We start from the raw sequence: 14,451 nt of genomic DNA, 5'->3' as shown, positions 1-14,451 counted from the left end.
AAGGACCATCACTAACACTGAGTAAGCCGTTTCCCGGGGGCCCAGCATCCAGCTAATGCTTTCCACGCACATACAGTAACGCAGGGCTTAGAGGTGGTCTCTGGTGCCAGCCAGCCTCTCTGTGACTCGGTTTCCTCACAGGGACAGTCCCCGCCTCAAAGTGTTGCTGTGAGGACTGAGTTCATATTCAAAGTGCCTAGACCAGGCACCGAGTAACTACTCGGTAATGATCACCTGATTTAATCTTCTCTGTTATCTCACTCAATTCTTAGGACGACACTAGGTGGCAGAGGTCATTGTTACCACCGACTTACAAATGAGCCATCTGAGGCCCACGAGGTTAACGATCTTCCCAAAGTCACAGAGTTTATAATCCGGCAGGACAGATGGGACAGAACAACAGATTTCAAGTGCGGTGAGCACACTAAATGAGCAATGAAGCCAGAGTGCCAGCCTGCGGCCCCCCCTGGGCTTCCGGCGGCAGGTGACCAGGACAAGTGCTTAGAGCCCCTGTCCCTTAGGAGCTGGAACGTGAGACACACGGAGTCCCAGTAACCCCCAGCACACGAGTGCTTGGTCCAAGCGGCCCACTGCTGAGCGACACAGTCTCCTCGGGCCCCCAGAGGTGCCACCCCTTATCCTGTGCATCTTTATAATAAACCTCTCTGAACAGAGAGAGCCTCAGGGTTATCTCTGAGTGAGATGGTCAGTTAGATGCTGGCAAACACGTCCGCTCTGCGCAGAATCACCCCGCAAAGCCGGGGTGCAGAGGTCACCTGGCCCACAGTATAACTGTGAATGTCAACTCCCAGAACGAGTAGACAGAATTTGGCTTCCATCCTTACTGACACGGCCTAGATCGAGAACAGAAACCACAAGAAAATCATTTCCTGTCACCTACGCTGGCCTCATGATTTCACTCTTTTCTTAGACACCCAGTTGCTGGCAATCATCATTCATCGTGGGCCTGAAAGATAAGAGATTTCAGAATAAATGACACAGCTTTCCACAAATTGGTGTCGCAACACCAAGTAAGATCCCTAACAGAGCTGAGGTCTATTCCCTCGAACATTCCTTAACAATGCAGCAGAGGTCAACTTAGAGTTACGACCCAGAGTGCTCTCAACAGTGAGCGCAGTGGGGTCAGGCCATTCTTCAAGCATTTCTGCTGCGGACACTTGCCACACGGAGACTGTAAAAAAAATACAAACACGAGCAAAATCAAAGCCAGCTTTGCTGGCATCAGGTGCTACGGAATCTGGCCAGGGCTCTGAACCTCTGCACTTACACTGACCCCGTCGCCACCTGCCACCACCCTCCCCTGTCCCCCTGCTGCCAAGTTCTGTTCATTTCTCGAAATGTGAGTTTCCCAAACAGGCTGCTGCCTCTGGAAACTTGGGAGGCTACAGGAAACAAAAAAGGGCAATGGTTTTATACATTAGAGAGGATCAGCATATGGGATATGACTTAACTGACCATGGGACAGTCTCTCGGACTCTCCTCCTGCTTCCTTACAGAAGAGCACAGTGATGGAAGTGGGTGGCTCATTAAATAGTGTGGACTAACGGGGTGCCTGGCTGGCTCAGTCGGCAGAGCATGCAACTCCTCTTCCTCCGGCTCTCTGACCAGCTCCTTCAAGGTGGCGGCTGCTTCACCCGCCCGGGGCCAAGTCAGGGCAGTGAGGACTGCCTCCTGCCAGGCTGTGATGGGCACAGTGCAGTGCGAGCAAGACACGGACCTCTGTTGTTTGAGCTGCTGGGATTTGGGGATTATCTGTAACCGAGCCCAGCCTGACAGATACCATGCTTTTGGGCAGGAAAAGCATTCAGCACGTTAGGAAACTGAGGCCCAGAGGGGTGAAGTGAGTTGTCACAGGCCAGACAGCCGGCTGGAGGCCGGGCAGGAGGCACAGCACAGCCCTCACCCTTCCTTCACAAGATGGCAGTTTCTCTAAGACACAACCCCATGACATTAAAGGACCACCTGGAGTAAAGATAAGCCGCTACAATGGTTTTTCAGGTACCATAAAATTGACTCTATTTATTGAGTTAAAAGTTAAAATAAAACACCATTCTCTGCTTACCTCTGGCTTACAGTCACCTATTAAAAAAATACTAATATATTAAAAAAGGGAAAAAGGCACACAAGGAAGTCACGCATACTCCTGACTGGGGCTGGGGCAGCCGCATCTGCCTGCTGTGGTCCCACATCCTGTCATTCCACCCAGCTACCTGCCCCAGAACTGCTGCACCTCAGCCCCGGCCACCACCACGACTGTCAGGATGGCTGGGTACGAACCATCACCAGTGATGAAAAGGAACATGACGGAGCCATATGTACGGACAGAGAAAGATCTTCAAGACACGGCGTCACTTGAGAAATGCAAGTTGCTGAAAGAAATACGGAGTATAACATTTATATAACTTGCCCATATCGCCTACCCTAGAAACACACAAAACACTATATATTTTCTACAAGCATACATCTGTAAACATAAATGCAAAGAAAAATATCTGGAAGACAACACACTCTACGAGAATAGAGATTACTTCTGGACAGGGAACGAGGGCACCAGGATTGCTTAGTATTTTTATTGGTAATGTTTTAACTTTTCAGAAAAAGAATATATACTTGCATCATTTAAAGTTACTTTAGAGCCTTCTTATTTTTTTTTAAAGATCTACTTATTTGTTTTAGAGAGAGAGCAAGAGAAAGAGAGAGCATGCACGCATGTGGTGGGGAGGGGCAGAGGGAGAGGGAGAGAGAGAAACCCAAGCCGACTCCAAGCTGAGCATGGGGCCTGACCCCATAACCCTGAGCTCACGACCTGAGCTGAAACCAAGAGGCAGATGCTTAACTGACTAAGCCACCCAGGAGCCCCACTTTAGAACCTTTTTAATCATCAGGGCATCTTAGGCCGTTTTGAGACAGGTCAGTGAAACATTCTCAGCAATCACTTTGTCCTAAGGAACTTTGACTTTCAACTCAAAAACCCACCCCCCTACACAAAAAGGCCCCATCCCCATTAAACGAAATGATGCTTCGTTAAAACCAAACAAACTCAGATGGGCTGCTACGACTCTTTCTGCACACCTGTAAATAAATGAAATGCTCCTTCTGGTTTGGTGAAATATCACAGTCAAGCTGACAGGTTTGTGGGTGGCAACAGGTTTATTTTGTCTTCAGTTTAGTAGGAGGCTGTCCTCTCAGGGTATTGCCACTAAGTCTGGTTTGAAACAAGGAATCTAAACTGAAAATATCAATCCTCACACAAAAATTACAGAGCAAAAGAATCAACAAAACTGACTTTCGGGTAGATTTTTTTCCATCTTAGGACCTCAAGCAGTATCTTATTGAAGAAATGCTCCATGATTACTAAATACTTCATTTCCCTTTGTATTTTTCCCTTCCTTTTTTTTTTTTAAAGATTTTATTTATTTATTTGAGAGAGAGAATGAGAGACAGAGAGCACGAGAGGGAAGAGAGTCAGAGGGAGAAGCAGACCCCCTGCTGAGCAGGGAGCCCGATGCGGGACTCGATCCTGGGACTCCAGGATCATGACCTGAGCCGAAGGCAGTCGCTTAACCAACTGAGCCACCCAGGCGCCCTATTTTTCCCTTCCTTTCATGTAGCACAAACCTCTGCACAGTTTAAAACAATATCAGCTCAACTGCTTTCTGTGGAACGTTCTGACCCCGAGTGATGTTTTCATTTTGATGGATGATGCCCAAAGGACCTCACATTTTCCCACCCAATATCTGCTCCCCACCCAAAAGGTATCATTACCAAAGAAACCAACCGTTTTAGATTCTTTCCTCTTTCCAGTCATGAAGGTCTAACCAGCAAACAGTATGTCTGGCAAAGCCCCAAGCTGCCATGCACAATATGGGTTTCTAAAACACTCTCACTCCCACAGACCTGGATGACAGAAATCGATCGGACATCAGATAATAGACAACTGGTCGTTATTTACTGAATTCAGATTCAAGATGAGTTCAATAAAGCCACCATTCCCTGCCTACTTCAGAGATATTACCCGGATTGTAAAACATCAACTAGAATAGAGCCTGCCAACCTGATGGTAAATCCCAGCAAAACTTGAACCCCCCACACCCATGAGCACTGAGGGTCATATCTGGATTCTCCTCAAGGAGATTTCTCCTCTCTTGAATAAGATTTATTTTGGTGAATATGATCCACAGCTTCCTCAGACCAGTTTTAAAATGAAGATGATACTGTATTTGTTGACTTGAAGAACCTGGATACTCAAGGTGCCCAACAAGTGGGTGGACCAACCCATCCCAACGGCAATCTCACCGAAAGCTAATGCCCAGCATATTTCCACACTATATCGGCGGAGCTGTGCAGAGAATACATGCAATGGGTCAACTCAAATTGGCTCCCACTTTCCCTGCTGCATAATCCACAAAAACATTAGTTCAATCATGGTCCCAGGCCTCTGACATTAGATAAACACAAGCTGCCGTTCTTTAATAGATCTACATCTCTTTCTCTCTCTCTCCTTCTCTCTCTCTTTCTCTCTCGGGTTTGTTGTTATTTCTTTTCATTTTTCTTCTTTCTTTCTAGCTTCTTATCCTGGAAAACAAGCCGACTCCTGTATGCCTCTGTCATACCAGAAAACTACTGACAGTTCCCTCTGGAGAAAATTTAGCAGATGGATGAGGCTACAATTATTATTTGAAGCTTTTGAGCTCCATTAACACTCATTTACTTTAAGTATCTGAAAGCCCTTAATCCCTCAGAATTTCAAAGCAGATACAGAAATCAGTCAGTCTCTCATAATCTCCTCTCTCTTCCTCCCGCTCCGCCTCCCCCACACGCATTTACACATCGGCCCCAGAGAACCCTTCCATCTATCTGAGTTTCTATCTTCCTTTCTTGGGAAAGTGCCACAGGACTCCAGATGCAGACTCCGCCCCCCTGCCTACAAAGGAAGGAATGCAGCCCCAGCTGATGTAAGCACTCAGGAAGGGCTGGACGCTGATGAAACGCAGACATCCAGTCACACTGCCGGGACCTTCTGGGAAGTCAGTGTCTGACTCCACATCCCTCAGAGTCAAACCTTCTGGTCAAGAAACCCTGTGGAGAATGCATGCAGAGCCAGCCCCTCGCTTATCTGCTGGAACCACAGACTTCCAGGGTGGAACAGAATGTTGGTCAATGCCCCCATTTTAGAGATGAGGAAACTGAGGCCCAGGGCAGAGTGGGTCAACCAGAACCAGAACCCAGGTCTGCTGGCACTGAGGCAAATCCTTCTTTGGTTTACTTCTGCTTCGAAGAGCTGCCTGGGCGGCAGCAACACATGCCCCCCCTCCCCCACTCCCCAGCAGGGACTGACACCTGTCCCAGTGGGGAAGGGTGGGGCCCCCTCACCCTGTTCCTCCCCTCAGCCCCGCTCTCCCTGCTGGGAACTCCCACAGTACTTTGTTCCCATTTCTCTCAGAGGACAGGTACTTTACCTTTTTCTTCCCTGACCTCTCCCTTCATATTGATTGATGGTGGCAGTGAAGGGCCAAGACTCTAAAACCAGCTTATCTGATTCCAGTCACGAGCTGTGTGATTTGGACAAACACCATACCACCCTTCTGCGCTTCAGTGTTCTTACCTGCAAAATGCAGATAATAATACTAGCACCTACCGCCTAGGACCGCTGTGAGGGTTCAGTGAGTGAATATACACACAGTGTTTAGAACAGCACTGGTCCCACCGTAAGCACTTATCACGGTCAAGAAGGGAGACTAGGCTAGGAGTTCAGTCTGGTTCCCCCTCGAGGCCCGGCATCTGACTATAAGGGATGGTGTCTATCTGGTTAGTCACCATCTCTCCAGAACATAGAGGCTGCTAGATAAAAAATTGAATGAATGCATCTGGCACAATGCCCTGCTTAGAGCAGGTGCTTCCTTAACATGCATTGAACGAATATGTGGATTTCCAGAGTTCACACACTCACTTAGGGGAGGTCACTTGCTAAGCTTATCGGTGGATAAATTCAGATTTGCAGGCACCAGTACTTGCTATTGCTTGAAGGCATTTATATTAGCTGCTGCCTTAAAAAGTTCAACCAGAGCTCAGCTCTCAACTTCCAGGGCATTGTCTGTGCATGCTCTCGGCACAAAATCACCTCTGCTTTGTGACAATGCCCCCCACGATGCCTTAAGGGGCTGATGTGCGATTGTTGATTGATATTTTCCTGGTGTTCTCCAGGCTTTGAAAAACAAAGTTCCAAAAACACCCTGCTTGGTATTCATCTCTGAGGGGCCAGTGAATAAAAATATCTCAATAAAGAAAGCCAACAGAAGCCAACAGAGCCTTGAATCAGAGACCCAGATCTGGAACTCTGTAAGTGGGTTTAAGTACTTAGGCGGAAGAAAGCGTCAGCCCCAGGACATCTGGAGATGGCATTGAGAACCAACACAGAAAGTGTCTGGGGCTTCTCAAAGGAAAGGCACTCCATAAGAACAGAATGTGTTAGTCACCTCAGAGGCTTGAGTTGAAACTTGACCTTGAGTAAATAAACACTGCTGACCACTGGTCAAAACACTTAGCTAGAGACTCTTACTCACTCCACTTGAACATGCAGCCACAGTCAGAACGGTCTGGGACACAAATCTACCCCGGAGCCTGATCGCAGGGTATCTGGGATGTGTGTAGGGTGGCCCTGAGGGGTGCTGAGAGATTGAGAAGATGCCAAGTTCCCCCAAGAGGCAGCAACACTCAGGGCCTGGGCCCTCCAGAGTCCTCATGCAGTATGTCCTATTTTAGGGAACAGGCCCCCCACCAGCCGAAATACACCTGACCTGCCATGGTCTCTCACTCTGGGACCTCATGAAAACGTCACAGGAGTATGGAGAAAGGGGGCAGTGCAGACCCCCCAAAACAAGCTGGCATGACGTGGTGAGGTCTCGGCCCCTTCTGGTTTGGAGGGTTTTTCTGTGATCTGAAAGCTCCAAATAATTTTCTTTTTTTCCCCAAACCCTGTGCCTTTTAGGTGTATGCAATTTCCCCGATTGACGAACAGGGCGGAGAAAGCACCTCTTTCAGGGCTTTTGGGCAAAAGCCAGAGGGAGAGCAGACAGCATAAAAAACTGTCCGATGCCCCTGCCCTTGGCTGGGGGGACGGGATGCCCAGCATTTTGTACCTGCACACCCTGATGCTCTGACAACCACACTCCCAAACTGCCTCTGTTCTTCAGGGCCTTTTGTTCCTGTTTCAAGGAGCCAGGAAGGCCTGGAATCCACCTGCATCCACCCACGGAGGCTCCTGTTGAAGGATGCTAGCGCCTAGGAGGCCCACACATTTACACATCGGCCCCGGAGAACCACAAAGCTGATGCTCCGATTCCTGGCTCTGCCCGCTTTTCTGAGCTTTAGTTGGTTCATCCAGAAATTGAAAACCATAATTTCTGTCTCCAGAACTGTCTCACACATCGAGACAAGTTTTATCAAGCTTAACAAATAGGGGTCGCTCATTATCTTTTTCTGGTAGATTACTAACAGAAAAGGTGGGGGAGGGAGGATCTCCTCGAGGCCTCCCATCGCCTTTTAGAGTAAAATTCCAAAGCCTTTCCAGCTCAGGAGGCTCTGCTTGGCCTGAGTTTGGTTCATTCTTTAGCTCTGTCTGCACATTCCCCAACACACCCGATGCTTTCCCACCTCTGAGCCTTCAAACACGCCGTTCCCTGTGTCTGGCATGCTCTAACTCCTTTTCATCCCGAGTCCTAGTCGAAAAGGCTCGTTCTTGGAAAGGCATATCCCCGACTTGCGGAATCCGAGTCCAGCTCTGATACTGTCTCCTGACGTCCTGCTGTGTCCGCTTACGGCAGTCAGCACTGTTCAGACCCGGGTACTGGTGTGTCACACCCCTTCCTCCTCCGCGAGCCTGTGAACTCCCTTTGGCCGGGCGCTGGGCCTGTTTCATTCACTGCTGCAGTCCAGATATTTTCATAGACTCCTGGCACTGGCAAGGTCTTCTGATAATATTTGTTGAATTAACGTGTTGAAGATTTGAAGGCCCCACGAGCCAGGAGGAACCAGGAGCTACGAAAAGCTTTCTAACAGCCCCCGACGCCAGGCTGGGGAGCCAGGAAAGCACTTCGCACCCAGGGGAAAGCCAGAAAAACCATTACCACCTCATTATCTGAAAGACGAAAGCACCCACAATGCACTCAATGGAGAATCTGCTTCTCTGGGCCCAGCTCCACTAGCTCAGGCCTCTTGGAAGATCGCCTGATTCCCCAAAGAGGCAAAAGCTACGGAGGTGTACAGAAGAGGGGAGAGGAGTAAGAAATTTCAGAAAAGGCAATCTACTTGGGGGGTGTCCTTTAAATACTCTTGTGCCCACCTGAGCCCCACCTGGAACTTCCAGGCCCGGTTTTTGTGGCCCCAAGTACCCCGCACACCTGTCTGGGTGAAGGTAGGTTTTATTACATCCAGGCTAACAATCTCAGTGCACGGAGATGACATTTTTCTCAAAATAAACATCACAACCCACTCTTAAGAACAGTAGTCCAGGGGCGCCTGGGTGGCTCAGTTGTTAAGCATCTGCCTTCGGCTCAGGTCATGATCCCAGGGTCCTGGGATCGAGCCCCGCATCGGGCTCCCTGCTCAGCAGGAAGCCTGCTTCTCCCTCTCCCACTCCCCTTGCTTGTGTTCCCTCTCTCGCTGTGTCTCTCTCTCAAATAAAGAAATAAAATCTTTAAAAAAAAAAAAGAACAGTAGTCCAGGTGAGTATCAGCACTCCCCCAACCCCACCACACGCAGTGGATATTAGCTCTGCCAGTGGAAGCAACGGTTGAGATTGAAAGGCTGCAAATCTGGGGTGGGGAAGGAGTCCCACTTTCACTCCATAAGCAGACAGTTCTTTGGAAGCTGGGGTCCTGTGTGAGAAACAGAGCTCCTGGATTACAGGAGGCGAGCATGGCACAGTGGAGGAGGTGAGCAGAGGGAGGGGCGCTCCCAGAGCTCGGCTTCGGGCCGGTAACAGGGCTCTGCTTGCAATCCCGGGTGCAGCGTTTACTCTCTGTTGACTTCGAGCTAGTTATTTCATTTCACTGAGCCTCAGCTGTCTCATCTGTAAAATGGGCGGAATGATAACCAGCCCAGAGGGTTGTTGGATCAGGGTTGTGCACAGTAAATCTACGTGTTTGCTCTTACTTAGGGTCTACCAGATCAGGTGCATCATCATTTCATCAAGCCTCCAATCAAACCTTCCACACAGGTAGAGTTATCCCTATTTTACAGATACGAACACTGAGGCTCAGGAGTGTTAGGTACCTTATCCAAAGCCACACAGCTCAGACAGGGCAAGACCAGCCCTCCAACCCAAGCAATCTTCATCAACATTATCATAATAATTACCATTTCCTGAAAGCCTGATGGTGTGCTAAGCACCTTACACCAATTACCTCATCAAATACTCAAAACCACTCTGTAAAGAAAGAATGCTGGGCACCGACTGGCTCAGTTGGTTAATCGACTGCCTTCGGCTCAGGTCATGATCCTGGAGTCCCGGGATCGAGTCCCGCATCGGGCTCCCTGCTCGGCAGGGAGTCTGCTTCTCCCTCTGACCCTCCCCCCTCTCATGTACTCCCTCTCTCTCAAATAAAAATAAATAAAATCTTTAAAAAAAAAAAAGAAAGAATGCTTATAACTGTGTGACAAAGGAGGACATAGAGTTGGAGAGGTTAAATATCTTGGCTGAGGTCACACAGTTAAGGAACAAAGTAGGGGCTTGAGCTCAGTTCTGACCCCAATTCCATAGTTTTTTCCATTTCTGTCCTGCCTGTCTTTGTTACAGATCTACTATCTCTACTCGAAACCATCAACGTGCCTGAATTCCTATTAAATGTAAAACACTTCCTTATAAATAGGGTCCATGAGTGGCTCCATCTCCATGAAAGAGCCCGTTGTCATGCACTGAACAAAGTAAGGATATCCCCAGAGAAAAGCCTAGCATTCACCAAGTTCCTTCTAGAAGGTTTGGTTTGGGGTCACAGGCAGCAACTGGGGGATGTGTTAAAACAAAGAGCAGGGAGTTCTTAGTCATGAGACAAATTAACCTTTTGGTAATTAGAACAACACAAATATTTTTTCAAGTAAATCATCATCTGCTCACAGCTCTTCTGCCATGGAAGGATTTTCCCTAGCAATGCAGGACTGTCCTACCAGGTTCCATGTGGCTCTGAAAATGTCTACATTCTTCCCAACTATTTTCTGCCCCATGCCTGCCTAGTGATGAAGACACATAAAGACAGCAACTACCAACATCCTGAAACAAACAATATCATGACTTCTTGTGTTTTATTAAAATATCGACCCACTTACTAGGGGTGCCTGGGTGGCTCAGTCGGTTAAAGGTCTGATTCTTGATATGAGCTCGGGTCTTGATCTTGGAGTTGTGAGTTCAAGCCCCCATGCTGGGCTCCATGCTGGGCTCCATGCTGGGCATGGAGCCTACATAAAATAAATTTAAAAATAAAATAAAATAATGACCTACTAAAACCTGGTGCTAATCTGGTGCTCACTTTGCAATTACCTGGGCCCTTACAATGACATCCTTATTAGTCCTTTATAGTTTTCTATAATTTAGAGGAAAAGGACTACTCAGCTTAACAAATTCCAAAATGGCAGTTTACTAGACTACCCTTCAGATTTTAATGGAGTGCAACACAAAACTGCCTTGCTGGCTTTACAGCAGCTCATCCCTTTGTGAGGGCACTAGAGGGCCAAGACGCCCTCAGAGTGACAGTCCCCCGGATGCGGCTGGCATCAGAGGCCGGGGAAGGGCAAAGGCAGAGGTGGTAGCGAGCCTGGCTTGGCCAACTCTGCGACATCATCTCAGCCCACCGTTTGGTCTGTGGCCGTTCTAGATAAAACATAAGAATAAGTATTCAAGCCAGGAAGTCTTGCTTTGACAAACTTTACAGTGCTGGGTAAAAACCATAAATTAACTGAAATGGCAGTGACTACTCACTTCTTACTATAAGAGGCAAGTTTCGAAAAAACACTTGCCCTCAATGAGCATTTGATGCACCAAAGACTTTTCCTCCCAACAAATTCAGACTTTTGGATGGATGGAAGGAGGCCCTTTGTATGCGACACAATTGACTTGGCCCAGATGATGAAAGAAAACAGGACTTCTAGAAACGTGCAAAGTATCTACAGCTTCTGCAGGACGAAAATTCAGCACAAGGACAAATTTTAGCTTTTCTAATTTCATCTTGCCTAAAATCCTCCCAAAAAAGGAAATCGTAAAATAAACTGGTAACTTAAACCTCAAATCCTAGGCTTAGGTCTTAGATTTTGAAGAAATATTGAACTCTTTTCTTTAGATAAAAAGAGACAAGAAGGGATGCCTGGGTGGCTCAGTTGGTTGAATGTCTGCCTTCGGCTCAGGTCATGATCCCAGGGTCCTGGGATCGAGTCCTGCATCAGGCTCCCTGCTCATCGGGGAGCCTGCCGCTCCCTCTGCTTGTGCTCGCTCTCTCTCTGACAAATAATCTTTTTTTTTTTTTAAAGACAAGAATTTGATATTCTTGTTTAAGCAAAAATCAGCGATTGCACATATACTGTAAAAACACTTGATCTTAATTTTTACATGACATCACTGTGTATATTACCGACGTCTAAACAGTGTTGCTGTTACCGTTAAGTGATCCTGATAGTCAGTGACACACACAGCAGATCCCAGGGTGAAAGGTTCATCTGGGGTGTTGGCATTGGCAATCGTAGGATCTGGGTCCCCCTTCCCCAAACTCCTGTTCTTGGTCACGAGTCATTGTCCCTAGGCCAAGAGTCAGAGGCAAAACAGGAGCAGCCTGGGTATTGTCTGGGGACGCTGCCAGCCGGACAGCTACGTGTGTGTGCCCACATGTGCGTGTGTCTGAGACCCTACAGACAGCCCAGCTTTCTTGGGAGCCCATTTTTTATCTGCGTGACAGCGGGGTGGAGAAGTCTCAAGATTAAGGACTGCTTTCTTTCTTTCTTTTCTAAGATTTTATTTATTTGACAGAGAGAGACACAGCGAGAGAGGGAACACAAGCAGGGGGAGTGGGAGAGGGAGAAGCAGGCTTCCCGTGGAGCAGGGAGCCCGATGCAGGACTCAATCCCAGGGCCCTGGGACCATGACCCGAGCCGAAGGCAGACGCTTAACGACTGAGCCACCCAGGCCCCCAGGACTGCTTTCTTTTGTCAAGAAATTCGTTCCCATCACATGCAGTAAAGCTATATTCCAGAGTCATCAATTAGCCCTGGGGGCCGGGGATGGAGGGACCTGGTGGCCTGAGATTCCAGACATCAAAGCACCCAGAGGCCCAAGGGGGAAGGAACCCTCCCCTTAGCAGGGCAGGAGAAGAGCTGGGGAATGGAGTCTTGAGGGAGACAGTTTCTGGACAAACACCACCTCCCTCCCCTTCAAGGCCGTGCTAAGAAAACAGCTGTCCGTAGTGATTTATTTGCAATACTTAAAAAAAAAGGAAAGAAAACAGCTGTTGGACACAAATAACCACCGCTCACAGAGCACCTGCCATGTGCCACCTGCCCTGCCAGGCATTTGCTACACTTAACTATATTAGTCCCAGGACAGAGTTACTATTTTTTACCCCCAGTTTTCAGGTAACTTACCTATGGTCAGTATCACAGAAGTGACAGAATCTGAATTCGGGTCCAGGTTTGATGGACTCCAAAGCTCTGAACTTATTTCTCCACTCCACCAAAATTAAATGTACTCTTCTTAAAACCTTTGAAAGTCCTTTCTTCTACCTCCCAGCTGTTGTTTATTTCAAATCCACCTTTTTTATCTGCCCTGCACATGTGATACAATGTGTCTCGTCCAATGGCCCTGCTTCTGGGATTATAGCTACTTGCTCCCAGCACCTCCCCGGGGGACGAGGAAGGGTCCATCCTGTGAAATCCACTCCTCTCAGATATTCACAGTAGAGTTACCCTTCGCTGGATATGATATAACCCACATGGAGGCTTTTAGAAGGAGGGACAAACCCAACCTGTGGCAAACACACCTGGCCTCACCCTTAAAGCAGATCACCCAGAAGTTGTCGAGGCCATGAGTTTACTGGTTTCCCCCAACTTCATGTCAAATGCAACAATGGCGTCATTTTCCAGAATGCAGAACCAGTCGGGGATCATAAGAGAAGGACCCGGCAGTCCTTCTGTTTTTCACAAAGGGCCAAAAGACTGTGAATATAGGAGGTTCTTCTGAACACGCTATTCACCCTGTCAAGCGTATCCTCATTCCCCTTTTTGGAGCCCAGAAAGCCGGAGGGAAGCCCGCTGCCGGGTCCCCAAGACCACGCAGGACACTGGGTGCAGCGGGATCCGTCTGCAGCCGGACTTCATCAAGGTCCCTGGCCTGCCTTTCCACCTGCCTTGGCAGCCATCCTTTATTTGGTCATTGGTTGTTCCCAACCCTGGCTGCACATTGGAATCACCTGGGGAGTTGAAACGCTATAGAGGCCTGGGTCCCACCCCCAGGCCTTCTGATGTAATTGGTCTGGGATGCGGACGGGGCATTCCAAGTTGCAGGCAGGATTTAGAAAATCCCCTAACGAGGGATCAATGATTCCGCAGAGGCTGAAGTTCATCCATTTGAACTTTTTCTGCATTCCTCTATTTATCCTCCTTGTCCCACCAGGAGCTCTTCCAGGGGAGCTTTGCATTCCGCCCACAAGCAGGATCCCTCCTCTCTGCGCCTCCTCGCTAGCAGCGCCCAGGACCCTAGGAAACTTCTTTCCCCGTACATCCCCCGTCGCTAGAACTTACTTGGGCTCCACGTGCGCAGACCTCGCAGCAGCTGGGAACCAGAGCGAGAGCTGGGGGCGCGGAGACCGGGGAGCGCCGAGACCGGGGAGCGCCGAGACCGGGGAGCGCCGAGGCCCGGGGAGCGCCGAGACCGGGGAGCGCCGAGGCCCGGGGAGCGCCGAGACCGGGGAGCGCCGAGGCCCGGGGAGCGCCGAGACCGGGGAGCGCCGAGGCCCGGGGAGCGCCGAGACCGGGGAGCGCCGAGGCCCGGGGAGCGCCGAGACCGGGGAGCGCCGAGGCCCGGGGAGCGCCGAGACCGGGGAGCGCCGAGGCCCGGGGAGCGCCGAGACCGGGGAGCGCCGAGGCCCGGGGAGCGCCGAGACCGGGGAGCGCCGAGGCCCGGGGAGCGCCGAGACCGGGGAGCGCCGAGGCCCGGGGAGCGCCGAGACCGGGGAGCGCCGAGGCCCGGGGAGCGCCGAGACCGGGGAGCGCCGAGGCCCGGGGAGCGCCGAGACCGGGGAGCGCCGAGACCGGGGAGCAACGAGACCGGGGAGCGCCGAGGCCCGGGGAGCAACGAGACCGGGGAGCGCCGAGACCGGGGAGCGCCGAGACCGGGGAGCGCCGAGACCGGGGAGCGCCGAGGCCCGGGGAGCAACGAGACCGGGGAGCGCCGAG

At 49.9% G+C, this 14,451-nt stretch overlaps 1 protein-coding gene across 5 annotated transcripts in view; it reads right to left on the bottom strand.

Moving 5' to 3' along the window:
- Positions 1 to 13,938, bottom strand: part of NOD1 (nucleotide binding oligomerization domain containing 1) — a 64,401-nt gene extending 50,463 nt beyond the window's left edge. For 2 of the 5 annotated variants that reach the window (XM_064575099.1, XM_064575101.1), the window contains exon 1: positions 13,798 to 13,924. The gene's annotated coding sequence lies outside the window, so the exon portion shown is untranslated. Of the gene's footprint in view, positions 1 to 7,674; positions 8,614 to 13,797 lie in introns of those variants that run through there. The other 3 variants (XM_045864488.2, XM_045864492.2, XM_064575100.1) reach the window with 3 other exon arrangements.
- Between the last annotated feature and the right edge of the window lie 513 nt (positions 13,939 to 14,451).

The sequence above is a fragment of the Mirounga angustirostris genome, unplaced genomic scaffold, assembly GCF_029215605.1.
Source record: "Mirounga angustirostris isolate CCGP_5_RB_7025 unplaced genomic scaffold, mMirAng1.0.hap1 SCAF_12, whole genome shotgun sequence".
NCBI classification, from domain to species: domain Eukaryota; kingdom Metazoa; phylum Chordata; class Mammalia; order Carnivora; family Phocidae; genus Mirounga; species Mirounga angustirostris.
This window is presented reverse-complemented; position numbering and strand designations above follow the sequence as displayed.